General features: G+C 56.0%; 1 protein-coding gene across 1 annotated transcript in view; it reads left to right on the plus strand.

The window, feature by feature from the left end:
- Positions 1-1,466: 1,466 nt before the first annotated feature.
- Positions 1,467-14,898, plus strand: part of LOC119100588 (uncharacterized) — a 76,881-nt gene continuing 63,449 nt past the window's right edge. The window contains exon 1 of the mRNA XM_037223669.1: positions 1,467-1,576. The gene's annotated coding sequence lies outside the window, so the exon portion shown is untranslated. The remainder of the gene's footprint in view (positions 1,577-14,898) is intronic.

Genomic DNA, 14,898 nt, shown 5'->3' on the forward strand with positions numbered 1-14,898 from the left:
ATGAATCTCAGCATTAATTTTTTGCCCATTTTCCCGCAAGTATAGCGGCACACAAAGTCGTAATTAAACATTGGCATGCACTGTCCTTTTCAGCTGCACGTCAATACATTTTCCACGCAGGCGTCAGAGGGTTCTACATAATACGTGATTATCAGCGGCTCCGTTTTAACAGCAACATGAAAAACAGGTTATTCAAAATATAATTTTATCGTCAGTGTTAATCCTTAGCCTTTCTAGAGGACACATAGCAAGAGCTGTATCTGACTGCACACGGATTGTACCTGCCGATCCAGGATCCCAGCCTTTCTGCACACTTTCACGAAGGCTGGGACTCCTTAGCAGAGTCACGTATAAAATCTAAAAATCCAGCAGGGCCAAAGGGCCATTAAGTTATAGGTTCTAGATTAAGTCTGACGTCCAAATGGGTCGCTGAGCGGCCAGTGGACCATCAGCAGCCTAACGAACACTTTGATGGCCAGAAGAGTCCACAATCGATCATAAGCTCCCCTTCGTGACCAGTGGGGTGTGGGCGACCAGTTAAGTCCCTAAGCTGTCAGAGAGGGACCCCACCCACAAGAGGCTCCTCGGTGGCTTCAGGGGCTTTCAGCGGCCAGGAGAGCACAGATCAGGTAAACGGCTCGTGAGCGACCGGAGGGGCTCTGAGTCCACAGGAGGTCGGCAGGTCAGCGCGGCCCGTCAACGAATGGTGACGGGGCTTTACGTCGCACGGAGCTTCTGAGGCTGAATGGCGTCATCCTGACAGAAAGGGGGGGGGGGGGCACCGAGAGGCACGGCGACCACATTAAAACGGTCCAAGAGGGCCCGGGTGATGCCAAGGTTATTTTGTGCGTTGAAGGGACTTTCAAATGGTAGACGGGACCCGGCAGCTATTAAGTCCCTAAAGTGACCCCAAGACCAACAGTGGCCAGTGGGACACCAAATGAGACCTGCGCCCGTAACACGACCCAATTGACGCATGGGGAAAAATGCTGTAGACCCTGCAGCTACCGAAAAGTTATATAGACAATGCGAACGCGATAGCACTTGAGCACCAATGTCACGTTTACATTTACAGTCGTGAAACGTACCCGTGCCAATTACCGCTACCCATTAGCCTTCGCTTACCGTGTTTCCGCTTTGCGAGAGAGCATGAAAGCCAGAATAGAAGGGCCCTGGGTGCCGTTCGGCTTCGTTACCTCCCGTTCAGAGTCGTGCATTCCATATCGTGTTTGTCCCTCATTATTCTGCGCTCTCCCATGGTGCGCCCCAACGGTCCGATTCTCCACGGCCTCCCCTTGACCCACCCCCGCGCTGCCGATCGGTTTGAAATCGCCCGCTCTGCCGGGATTTCTGCTGCGGGCGGCGGGCGGGCGGCACAGCATGTCGGTCGGCGAGCAGGGGCAGCGACCCAGGTGCCGCGGCCGCCGCCGAGGTGGGAAGCCGAATCAGTGCACGCACGGGATTTGCCGGGCGCGGAACGTGCTGGATCGCAGAGTGGTGGTGGAGCGTGGTGCGCCGCGTGAGAGGCCGGCGACTCTGGAACTTCCGTGAGGAGGACGCCGATGGAACGCGCAGGGTGAGTCGCGCGTGCTACGGACGTCAATGCAGCAGCTCAGCGCTCATGTGCGGACAGCGCTTTTGGAAGTGTTCAGACGAGTGTGCTGCAGTGTGCTGTGCAGTGCTTCCTCGGGCCGACCTTCTCAGAGTTCGCTGTACACCGGATTTGTCAAAATATCAACATCATCGTTATTTCAGCGATCTTCAGCCTTATGTTTACTGCCGTGGTCTCGCGTTGGGGGAGGCAACAAAAACAGGGATGGACGAAGCACCCCAAAGAGCTTAAAAGCTTCACCATGCCTTCAATGAACAAAAGTTAGCGCGTGCTTGGTGTGGCAGCGGCTTCGCGAACTTGTATTGGGGATGTGATGATTCACTGGAAACTGTCAGGCCGGGCGCCTTCACCACACCAACTTTTCACAGTATCTGCCACTACTGTTCATTTGACTTATGCTCCCGCGTGCGGCCGTGTTCGTCACCACACGTGCACCATCCGCTGTCGGCGCTGTCTCCGGGAGTCGCGCAAGATTAGAACCAAACCAGAACGGGCCGGAGCCTGGACGGAGTCCCAAGCAGACTGTAGAGCCCTACTGTCAGCCCGACCAGACTGCCTGTGGCAGCCTGGAGCCCATAGCGCCTGAATGTCGTCCTTCACAAAACGCCCGCAGTATTAATGAAGGCTGCATGTCCTTCATACAACCATTCACTGACTCCAAAGCCATCTAGTGACGGCATCTAAATCACCTTCCTCTGCCAGCCGGTGCGTCGTATTCGTGATTGCGAGCGAAAGTCGGAGAGACCTTCCGTACATTGAAACGAACAACATACCTGTAGTGATGCAGTCTGATGTTCTCTGCTTGTGGGCTGGTGCGGACTGCGACAGCATGCAAACTCAGACAGGAACTTGAGCGCCTTGAAGAAGATGTGATGTCTCCAGACGCGTGATAGTCCTAGAAGGTCGGCGGCATGGTGCCGGCTAGCGCACCAGGACGAATGATGTAGGGCCAGACACAAGGTCGTCTTTTCCGTTTAGGTGTGTTTCTCCTTCTTTTCCCACTTCGGTTTTGTTATCTTCTGTGATTACATATTCATCACTTGTTATGATCCTCCTTCTCATTCTCACCTGTGCACGTTCCCTTGATTTCTTTTCATGTTAATTTTTCTCCCTTCCTCTCCTCCTCTCGGGACGGTACCAGATCAATGTGGTCTTCGTGCCTCAGCCCCTCACGTAGGTACGCCAGCGCATGGGGTGCACATGACCTGCATGGAGGAAACGGAGGCGTAAGCGCGCAGGGTCTGAAGCGCCAGTGCGCTCCGAGCGCTCATGTACCCTGTGATAAACGGAAAGGGCACTGGCTCTTACTGAGATTGGACGTCGACTGCCTACAGCCGCGGCGGTGCGCTATCGTCAAGAAATTTACGAGCGGGTGGTAGCAATTTAACATGCTGTCCTTCAATATTATGCAATAAACGCCTCAGTGTCTGCTTGCTGCAAAGTGTGGGGGACGCTCTGCTGCAGATTATCCCGAGAGAAAGCAGAAGTTTTTGTCATGCATTTCGCCCAGACGGAGTTCAGTCACTGGCCTGATCGCCAGATAATCTGAACCGGCGCAACATTTCTCGCGCGATGCCACGTCCGGTAGCGGTCAAGGCAATGCTGAATTGATCGAACACGTTTTGTGATCTCACCGACTATCCTACGTGGTTAAGAAAAATGCAAAGCTCAATGAACACGATATTTTTTATTAGTCAGATTAAGATCATTCACTTTGCAAGGAAAATGGTGATGGGTGATCCTGCATCAAGCAGACCGTCTGAACACCACCACACCTCACCATCTTTACATAACTACGGCGCACAAGCGCAGCACTACCGCCCGTCCTAGTGAGCACGCGGTCAGTTTGAATCTCGCCGGCCACAGGTGGTGCCCGGGAGACCTCCGTTAGCAGCACCCGGTGACCAAACCCGCCCTCCTGCACCGGACGTCGTGGTGGGAACTTCCCAGCGGGCATGATTAGGTTCCATTAGGACACGAGTGCCACCGCAGAGCCCACCTCACGGCATTAACCTTTCTGAGAATAGCACCGTGTCAGCCGTTGGCTCAGCTGTCTTATCATCAATGCCTTCACATCGCGGATATCCCTATCCCATCGTGTTCCAGACCGCGTCCTCAGTTGAAATCGAAATCCCCATACCCCGTGCGCTGGGGCGCCAAGGACGACTATGCGGAATGGCAACGGTACACTACATCTGAATGACTGTGCGCCACGTGCCAATAGGACCCGCTATGGAGACACCTCCCACGGGATGCGGCGAGGCGCTCTCCGCGCGCGGACTCAAGGCGGGCGTAATGAGTTCCCTGATCATCAAAGCGCCAATGCGCCGCCGTCTCAGCTGCGTGCGAGGTCTACACCGCTTCCTTCTAAGCCGGCCTGGGCGACGGCTTTGATGTGCCGGCGGCACATCAGGACACTGAGGCCACTCACAGGCCGTCACCTGTCGCCGCAGGCTGTCACATGAAGCCGCAGGCGACGTGACACAGGTGCAATTAGATCCTGGCTGATTGGGTCTTTGTGGATTGATATATGCCGTTAGACCGCTGTGCGCCGCCACAGATCGATACGTGACGTCAGGAGACCTGCACCGTTCGTCAAAGCGCCTATCACAAACTATTCAACGTTCGATAGGTGCCACAGTCGGCCGGAGATTGACTCGGATCAATGCAAGCCCTCACAAGCAATGAAACAACCTTTTGAAAGTCGTAACCGTCGCTGGATATCGCTGTCCTTCGCAGGTTGTCGTTGAGCGTCGTAACCCGTGAAAACTCACCAGGAAACGCGAAATAACGTCGTAGGCCGCCGCGTATCATCGCATGCACCTTGTGGCCGCCCGGCACCCATCTGTCAGCCCCTCCAGCTGTCGTGGCCGCGTCGGCGCTCCCCCAGCGACCACCGGTGAGGCCTGCCGTTGCCGCCGCCGCCGGTCGCAGCCAGCACGCGCAGTCTAGCGGGCTTGTGCCGTCCGCCTGCCGCCCCGCCGCCCCTGCAATCCGCTGACAGCCCCGGGCGGCCCGTCAGCTGCACCCGTCACCGCGCCGACAGCTGCCTGACACCGCCCATACACACCCGACCCGACGCTGGCCTCGTGCGTGCAGAGAGGCGCCCTCTCCGGGCGAAGGGTCGGCGCCGTCGGCGAGGGCTGGGGAAGGGGGGACAGGGAGGTGACGGTCACAGCTGACCCGGAGAGAGGGAGGGGACTATAGGTTTATTGCGGACGAGGGCGGAGGGTGTGGCTTGGAGGGGAGGGTTCTTTTAGGGTGGTGGCAGCACGTGTAATGAGCAAATGCATAATAATTGTGGCCACACACCGGCCAGCTAGCATAAGGGCCCACTGGCAGCGATCACTCGGTTCTTACCCGGCAGCCGAGGTCGCGGAATCTGTTCCCGTCGTATTGGTTTTTTCCTTGCCGTCTCCATGTGTTGCTTCATATCAATTGGCGCATTGGGCCTTGAAATGTGCATCGAGCTAGAACCGTGCCAAGGACAGCCAGGATGTTCTTCACTCACATAAGCCCCCGCAATGCCACACCTAGCATTGCAATGATCATTAATCGTGCTTGCGGGGCAACAGCGACAGTTAGGAGTGGCTTTCATTCAGGACAGCACTATTGCAAAATCCGAGTTGTGTACCAAGTCACCCCGCTTCCAGCAAAGTGTTGTTATCGGAGACTAGGGAGGCCCCTCTGTTAAATCCGAGAAATGGCAGACCAACATCGCGTCGAAGTTGATTATGTATCAGACAGAATAGTAACGGCCCAACGGTGCCATAGACGCATGACAAAAATGCTGACCAGTTGCATAGCCAACCAAGGTGCCTGAAACGCTGAGGAAGAAGTCAGTCAGACTTCAGGTCTCCCACTGACCTGGGGAACTGTAGGAGGGGTGGCCATTGTTCAAGTACTCCGCTCAGCGGCGAAATCGAGCTCTGCCTCCGTCGTACTGTCCTCTCAAGGTCCAGGTGTTTGACAGAGGGCCGGCCCGCGGGGCCCAGCCGTCGAAGAGTGCGCTTACCCGCAGGGCACTACTCTGTATGCTAATGCCCGTAATCGATAGTCTAAGCCCTCCAAGCAGCAGCCGCCGACGGCTGTCGTATTTCTCGATAAAATATGGCGGGCACTCGATGCGCACCGCCAAAAACGGCGCCGCCCGCGCGCGCCGCTTCGACCGCGTCCGTTGTCCGTCTCATTACGCGGCCTCGGCGCCGGTTTACGGCCGGCCAGCGTCGATTGTTACGCAAATCCTGGCCGGCGTTCAAACCGCTCCCGCAGGCGCGCACTGATTTCCCCGTCTGCAGAAAGCGGCGCGGCGGCGACGGCGGCGCGGGCGGCCGCGGCGGCGTCTCTCTCCCTCTCTTGTGCGTGTTTACGGCGCGCGCGGCCTGCCGCCGGCCACCGTCACCCATTAGTGGCGGCTCGCTGACAGCCACCGCGCCGCCCTGCGGTCCCGCCGGAACCAGGCTATTCGCCGCGCTTTGAAACCGTGCAGCGTTCCGGTGGACCGGTGGTGGCCAGGGCGGGCGGTGTGTTGACGCGCGCGCGCTGGCGAGCGGGCGATCCGTGGCGCGTTCGATACAGGTCCATGGTGGTGCGACGGCAATTACCGTCGGCTCAGGTGGGGAGCAATCAGGTGCGTCGGCTCTCATTCTGTCGCGGTCAGGCTCGCCGTTGCCGCCGTATCGGTCCTCTCGAGGGCACGGACTGGTGTCATTGGCATGCAGTCTTGCGTAAGTCGCCGGCCGGGGATCCCGGGCCTGTGGTCTAGAACGGTCACTGCGCCGGAAAGAAATTCATAAAGTCATCGCCTCAGATGACCTGGGCCAGGATGACTAACACGTTTCGAGTTCGACGTTGATCATTTTGACGTTCACTTGCATGCTTTTAATGACGGACGACAAAGGAAGTCACGTTTCAATGAACCGCGATTGAAGCACGGCATTGCTCTTGGCTACCACGCGTCACGCAGCTTTAAGCCGCAGCATTCACTACGCCTTGCAACCGAAAGAAACAGTTTTCTTTCCGCAGGATGAAATGCCGAGATGTGCAGCAGCTCGATGTTTAGGTGCGAAGGGAAACGTAGTTCAACATCCGCACAATAGCTTTTGAACATAACTGACCACGACATTCGGCCATTGCTGACCGTACGTGTTACACATGGAGCTGATAACTTGCAGTATTTTGAAATTCAATGTTTTCTGAAGAAGATTCTCGGTCTAGATTCGATAAGATTCGAATTAATTCTCAGCAGAAACATCTCGAGGCAGTGCAATGCAATCAAAATGGGCAGGCTGTGTAGTCCTATGCAGATCCCACGTTAACGCGTGGCATTAAGTCGATCTGGAGAACATGTAAACCCAAGTCATTTAAAAAACAAACATTGAATTGCATGTTCAAATGACGGCTTCAGGATTCGGTTCGACTTTTGGATTTCATCCCAGATTTTCATAGAGGTTTGGAGATTTGGATTCGGAGTTTAAGACTCGAAAATTCGTAGGACTTAACCTGTTTAAATTTATTTGAACCATGCGAACCTGAAGGCTTTGCTTTTATTGCACGGCTTCGTGTGCGCAAGAGGCACACAAGTCATTGCCAAGGGGCCGCATGGCCAGCCAGATGGGAGGAGATACGCACCGGCTAAAAATACGCATGGTCGGGGATTACCGGAGGTCGATACGGAGAGGTGGATGGACGCAGTCGTGAGACAGGACGATCCTGCCGTCCCGTGGCAGTCCCGAGAGACAGGACGGTTCCGCCGTCCCCTGACGATCCCGGAATGATCACGGCGCCCGGGCGAGTCTCCGCGACCGGCGGCGCCACGGTCCGCACCGTCCGCCAGCGGAATGCGTCTCGCAGACGGAGCATCGGTCGTCACAGACGACGGGCGGCGCGGCGCAGCGTGTAGCCGTGGGAAGCGCGGCGGCAAGTCCTGTCGGCACCTCCTTCCCTGCCCCCCCCCCCCCCCCCCTGCCGTTACACCACCCGCGCTCGCGACGCAACGCGCACGCTGAACGTTCCACGCCGAAGTGTGCGTGTGTGTCTGCGTGCGAGGGTGGCGGTGAGGCGGCGCAAAGCACGTTGACGACGGTGTTGATTTAAGGGCGCCTGTCGTCAGCGGGAACAGTCTGTCCTGTCGTCAGCGGGAACATTCCGCGAGGCAGGCTCACACGCGGCTCAAACTCGCTCCGGCGGCTCACACGCAGCTCACACGCGCTCCGGCGGCTCACACGCAGCTCACACGCGCTCCGGGACGGAAGACTTCCTGTGGGAGCATTCCAAGACGCCGAACGCTGCAGGTATAGCTCGGCAGGAGGTCTTCAACTGATGTGTTGGAAATGCGAGTGTGGACGAAAAGCACAAATGTTGCGAATTTGTCAATGGCGTTGGTTAATGTTCCTGTCTCCCGATATCTATGTGTATGATGCTGTTGCTCTCAATTTGAGATAGATCTGGCCCGGTAGCATTCCCGTTCCGACGTGGTCTTCGCAAAACATCAGCATCCTCGTCCACAGCCCCGCGCCGGGTTACAGCCAGCCTCGCCGTCATAAGCTACAGCAAAATCTTGAGCCAACCTTTCCGAACATCGGCCAGGTCCAGCCTTCCGAACATCTGGCAGGTCCAGCCTTCCGAATATCCGGCAGGTCCAGCTTACAATGCATGCGCCAGGTTGCCAGGCTGCTCTAGGCGTCTGGGGTTCAGGCATGCCGGGTTTGGTCTGAACTGAACATGAGAAAAAGTCTGAACAGAGAGCAAAAGAGCCCGGGCCAAACATGCCCTTACTCCATTGCATATATCGACAATGGAAGCGCCACCATGATTGTTTAATTCTTTAGTGTTTAACTCTGGATTTACTGACGACGCTCACACCTACATGCGAAACAATGCACGCGTACCGATCTCATTGTTTGATAATCGATGTGTTGAAAACCGGCCAACAAAGGATTCACTCGAGCTTTAAAACGCCCCGCCAATTCGAATGTTTGGAAAAAGATACGCGGTTCATTCCCACGAAATCTCTTCGCAGCTTTGAATATGCGATTCCTCAGCCGATTTTCCCGAAGGACCCGCATCAGGGATAGGCAGGCTTCCACTGAGAAATGGCACGGACCGAACATCGTGGTTCCTACGGATCAGAAAATGGCGGGAAATGGAACAGCGTGCTTCTGCGTGGCGGAGCGCGGCGGGCAGCGAGCGGTTCAGAATCTGGTCCACAATAGCAGGCCGAGCAGGAGACACTGCATTGAGACTGCGACCGCACATGCCATATTACCACGACTGGAACCACGGCGCGAGTAGCACCCAACGGATCACGGACCACGGCTGGCGTCACGATCAAGGACGCGGGCGTCACATACGTGACATGAGAGATTTAAGCACGCGTCCCATTACCCAGACAGAGATCACGGCGTGTGATGCGTCCATGCCACTGGGATCACTGCTCAGACTCAACAGATGATGCGGCTATCAGATAAAGGAGTCCTATTCATAAGCCCGAGGACACACACCTGATCGCAAGCATCAGGCTCAGCCCGCCGATCCTGTCACAGTCACAGGGCGTCACACCGTCCCCGACCGCAGCAGGGGTCGCGCTTTCAAGTCCGGGATAGCAGCGCCGTCCTCTCGCGCCGCGCAGCGCGGCCGACCGGTCACATTCCGAACACGGCGGCCGCGCGACGACCGACATTCCGGAGCCGGCGACCGACGGCGGGCGCCTCCCGATCGGTCGCGTCGCCCGCGTGATTGACGTCTCGGTCCCGGCGCGGTGTCCCCGCTGACCCGGTCGCCTGCCGCGCGGCCAAACTGGCGCAGAGAGGACCATCCGGCGGGTGGGGGCGGCCCCACGCCGACACCCCTCCCCCCGGGCCGGCCTCGACCCACGGCTAATGCCGGTCTTACAGCCAGTCCGCTAATCCCTCGGCCTCTTTGGCGCACACGGATGATGCGCTAATTTGGCGTCCCGTGGAAGGCGCTTTGCTCCGCGATAATGGCGCAGGCGGCTGCGTCACAAAGACGCACGGGGCTGGTCGGCCGGCTGAAAGGCCAAGCACATCCCGTCGTCCGGTATATAACCTCTCTCCCGTGTGGATGTGAGCCGCTTATACATGTTACGGAGACGACAGCCGGCGAGACACTTCTTTCAGTGGAGCTGAGTCAACGTGCAGATATGAAAACAAAAATTTGCAAAATATGCAAGCACGGACCCGTATTTGTGACGTGAAGAAAAGCAAAACTGGTTAATTTACAAGATACTTCAGTTTAAATGCAAATCGCCATGCATGTTTTGTGGACTGCTCAAGCTCCTGGTCACGGAACATATTGTTTTCTTCTGCCGCGTCTCTCATTACACGTCATCCAAACGATCCAACACATCCTGGCTGCGCCATAACGGATGGCGATGCGCGTCGCTTGCTTCCGCCGGCCGCGGACACACGTCAACCGTGGCAACACCGCACCGGGCACAGTGTCCGCCGCTGTCCGGTCAGCGGTCGGCTCGGACAGGCGCGCTTTGTGCCGGATGGAGGCCGGCCGCGGACACGCTGGCGTCGGCAGGCCGGTAGGACAATCGCCGGCCACTATCGGGCGGCGGCTGGACCCGGCCCGTGCGTCTTCGCGCAGGACAATCGCCGGCCACTACCGGGCGGCGGCCGAACCGGTCCGTGCGTCCATGCTCAGGACACGGTCGGGACAATCGCCGGCCACTACCGGGCGGCGGCTGCACCGGCCCGTGCGTCTGCGCGCAGGACAGTCGCCGGCCACTACCGGGCGGCGGCCGGACCGGCCCGTGCGTCTGCGCGCAGGACAATCGCCGGCCACTACCGGGCGGCGGCCGGACCGGCCCGTGCGTCTGCGCGCAGGACAATCGCCGGCCACTACCGGGCGGCGGCTGGACCGGCCCGTGCGTCCGCGCTCAGGACACGGTTTTTGTTGTAGAGCACCGGCTTTATGGCTGCCATTAGTCAGCTGGCCGGACTCCAGACCGGGGGGAGAGAGCGAAAAATGCAAGGGGTGGTGAACCCTCCGACGGCGATGGATCTACCTGCGGACAAAAAGGTGTGTTATGGTCCACCAGGCTTCCAAGTAGATTTAGAGCCGCTTTCGCTCCGGTTCGGGTTTGGCGCTTTGAAAGGGGTGCTGGGGCGCCGTTTGAATGCGGCCCACGTTCCGACATTGGACGCAGTAAAGATGTTTCTTGGTTTTGAGGATCGAGAACAGCGTTCTTCCATTGATCTGGTGTTGTGCGATTGGCAGTAGGAGATGAATTGGCAGTTGGTGGGAGCGTGCACCAGAGCATGGAACTGACGTCAGCGCTTAATTCTGGATCGTCGGTCATGGTTTGGACGGACGTTTTGTGAGGTTGATTATGCAAAGAGATGCATAGTCGCAAGAAGACGTTGTTCACTATACGGTCAAATGAGTTTGTCTTTTTCTCAGGCAGCATATGTGAATCAATTCACGAATGGCTCATGTTCTTTGTTTTTAATCATTGCGAAACAACTCACAACTGATGGCAGGTGTGCGTGCGAGCTAATGGTTCCAGAAGCTGGGTCTTTAATTTGAGACAAGGACGGTGACAAATTCCTGTGTATACCAGCATAGCCTGCGCTGTCAGTCCTTTCTGCACGTTACGGGGTCCACCTCACCACCCGGCTTATTCCCTCAACGGCCGTCATTTGGCGTGACTGCACCATCCGGGCGTCCACTGAGCTCAATGAGAGCTCAGCCGGCGCAATGAGAGCGATCTCCGTACGATCGCGGCCGGCCTCCATACAACCGGCCACTGCGCGCAGCTCCGATGCGTGTGGAATGTAATATCGAGAGCGATGAGCCGCAATCACTTTAATGTTTCTGTGTGCCGGTCTCAAATTCGCCCAATCTGAAACACGCGACGAGCATCCCGACCGGACGACGGCGAGATCCGTGCGAGGAGCAGAACTGCCAACATGGCCGCCGCAGGCCACGAGCACCGGTCCGCGCTTTGTCATGCACGCGGCCGACGACGCGTATGAATGCGTCGCTTGCGGCGGCCCCGGGAAGCTGAACACCGGTAGCCGGGTTACGTCGCCGTTCGCTGAACACGGCAGAGCGGTCCCCAGCTGCGCGCTGTCGGGCAGAATGCAGTCGAGGCTGGCCCATCACTATTGACGGCCGCAGGGGGAGCTGGCCTGACCATCACACCGGCGGCTCTGCAGCTAGTCTGTCACAGAAAGCTATGGTTTATTTTCCAATGAAATCGTGCGGTGCTGCTTTTGCGAGACGATTCCGTCTGCTGAAGTTGAGTCTTCACGTTCGTACGAATATAACGACGTCAGGAGCGAGCGATCTGAGAACGAAAATAAGCCGTATGCATCGGGACGTGCAGCAGCTTGTGGCACGCATGCCCTGGAACATGTACGATGGGTGCCACTCCTTTAGCTAGAATGGGGCAGCTTTCGCGCTACACACACACACACACACACACACACACACACACACACACACACACACACACACACACACACACACACACACACACACACACACACACACACACACACACACACACACACACACACACACACACACACACACACACACACACACACACACACACACACACACACACACACACACACACACACACACACACACACACACACACACACACACACACACACACACACACACACACACACACACACACACACACACACACACACACACACACACACACACACACACACACACACACACACACCACACACACACACACACACACACACACACACACACACACACACACACACACACACACACACACACACACACACACACACACACACACACACACACACACACACACACACACACACACACACACACACACACACACACACACACACACACACACACACACCACACACACACACACACACACACACACACACACACACACACACACACACACACACACACACACACACACACACACACACACACACACACACACACACACACACACACACACACACACACACACACACACACACACACACACACACACACACACACACACACACACACACACACACACACACACACACCACACACACACACACACACACACACACACACACACACACACACACACACACACACACACACACACACACACACACACACACACACACACACACACACACACACACACACACACACACACACACACACACACACACACACACACACACACACACACACACACACACACACACACACACACACACACACACACACACACACACACACACACACACACACACACACACACACACACACACACACCACACACACACACACACACACACACACACACACACACACACACACACACACACACACACACGATATATATATATATATATACATATATATATATATATATATATATATATATATATATATATATATATATATATCCGACGCTTTTTAAAATGGATACAGCCACTGGGAACGAGAACCTTCGCTGAATGGTTCGCGACTGGAGACATAAAGTAAACACGAATATCACCTCTTGGCCTGGCTTCACTTCGCTTGCCTTGCATTTTCTTCCCATTTCAAGCAAAATACAGATCTGGCTCGATGGGACAAATGTGGAGATTGACGGAACTAATGTTAAGGCTTGGGCGGGTTTGCAAGTGGGTTTTTGTACAAGCGCGGTGCACAATGGGAAGCGGTCTACTTTACAGCAATTATCCACCAATGCTGTCAAGCTCTTGCGGTGTGTTCAGTTGGTCGACCCTGGGGGATGACCACTTCATTCTGTCCCCACTGCCATTTATGCACGTGCGAACCAGCGGAATATCCCAAGTGCGGCGTCCAGCGACAGCCGCCGGAGTGCCCCACCGGGGACGCACCGGTGCGCCATACTTGAGCGCGCGCACCTGAGCGCGCCCTCTTGGACAGTCACCGCGCCGCCACGCATGGCATTCAGCGGCGATGACGACGCAGATGACTTTCAGTGCTGAGGGCGGCTGATCGCCGGCCACATTACGCATGCAGCCGACATTCCTGGCTGCCGGTGCCTCACCGGCGCTGGCAGGCGTACTGTAAAACGTCCGACCTTGGTGCCGGGGCGGTGCGTGCCTCGCGCCCCCACGCCGGTCAGCGCGCGATGTGGGCTCTCGCCCCTTACAGGGAGGCCGACCCCGGCAAGGAGTGGCCGCGCGCAGGGCGACGAGGAGATAAATCAGGAGATGAGGACGCCGACCGGCCTCCGGCCGACCGTTTTTGCAGGGCGCTGGTGATATCCGTCGCTCACCCGGAGGAGCGCTGTCTCATGCGTGCAGCCGCGGCGCCGTGCAAAAACGGCCCGCTCGGCGCCCAGAGCGGTCCGGGAGGACACTATCGTGCACGCAATCGTAATTGGATGGATGACCGAGCACCCGCTGGAGTCGTCTTATGATTTGATTTTGACCATTATGGTTCTGATTACGGGTAGCGGGATCAGTGCCCCCCGAGGATGTGCATAATAAAAAGGGTACGGATTCCGATACATTTGTTGCTCTTCAGCTGGTGGTTTAGTTTTAAAAACATTTCACGAAAAAACAGCAAAAGCCATTCGCGTAAGGCCAAAGAACACATGGCGCTAAGCTGATGTATATACGAACACACACAAACACACACACACACACACACACACACACACACACACACACACATATATATATATATATATATATATATATATATATATATATATATTCTCATCCCGTTACCCAAGAACAGATACCCAGGAGCGCTCCTTCCCTCATCCCAGCGACGCAGTAAACCGTATGTTAACACCAGGAAACATCAAATCAAGTCGCGTCACTCCCAGTTCAGAAGAAGAATCAAACATGAAGAAGGAGCCGAAATCGCGGTACACACTCGGCAGGATCCTTGTTACGCGATAGACGTGGCTAGTCATATGAATGGCAGTCATAGCCAAAGTCAGCTTATGACATCCCGCTCCCTCCCCCTAAAAACCTACTATACTCACATCACACCAACCGGAAGGGGTTACCTGGTCAATTTTATGTTATGACCTCTAAGGAGCCCACTCAGCTAAGTGGAGCTCGTTGCGAAGTGTACTGCCGGAGACAGCGCCTTTAATAAGGGTACCCACGTATGACCACTTAGATGCTAGCAGTGGTTATGACACATGAAGTGGGATAGATACGAAGCGCACACACAAAGGTTTTCTTGAACAGGTGAATTGCCCATTTGTGCATTTAGTTGCCCAACAGCGTAATACTGTCAATATTTTTGAT

This window comes from Pollicipes pollicipes, unplaced genomic scaffold, assembly GCF_011947565.3.
Source record: "Pollicipes pollicipes isolate AB1234 unplaced genomic scaffold, Ppol_2.1 Scaffold_4881;HRSCAF=5763_pilon_pilon_pilon, whole genome shotgun sequence".
Lineage (NCBI taxonomy): Eukaryota > Metazoa > Arthropoda > Thecostraca > Pollicipedomorpha > Pollicipedidae > Pollicipes > Pollicipes pollicipes.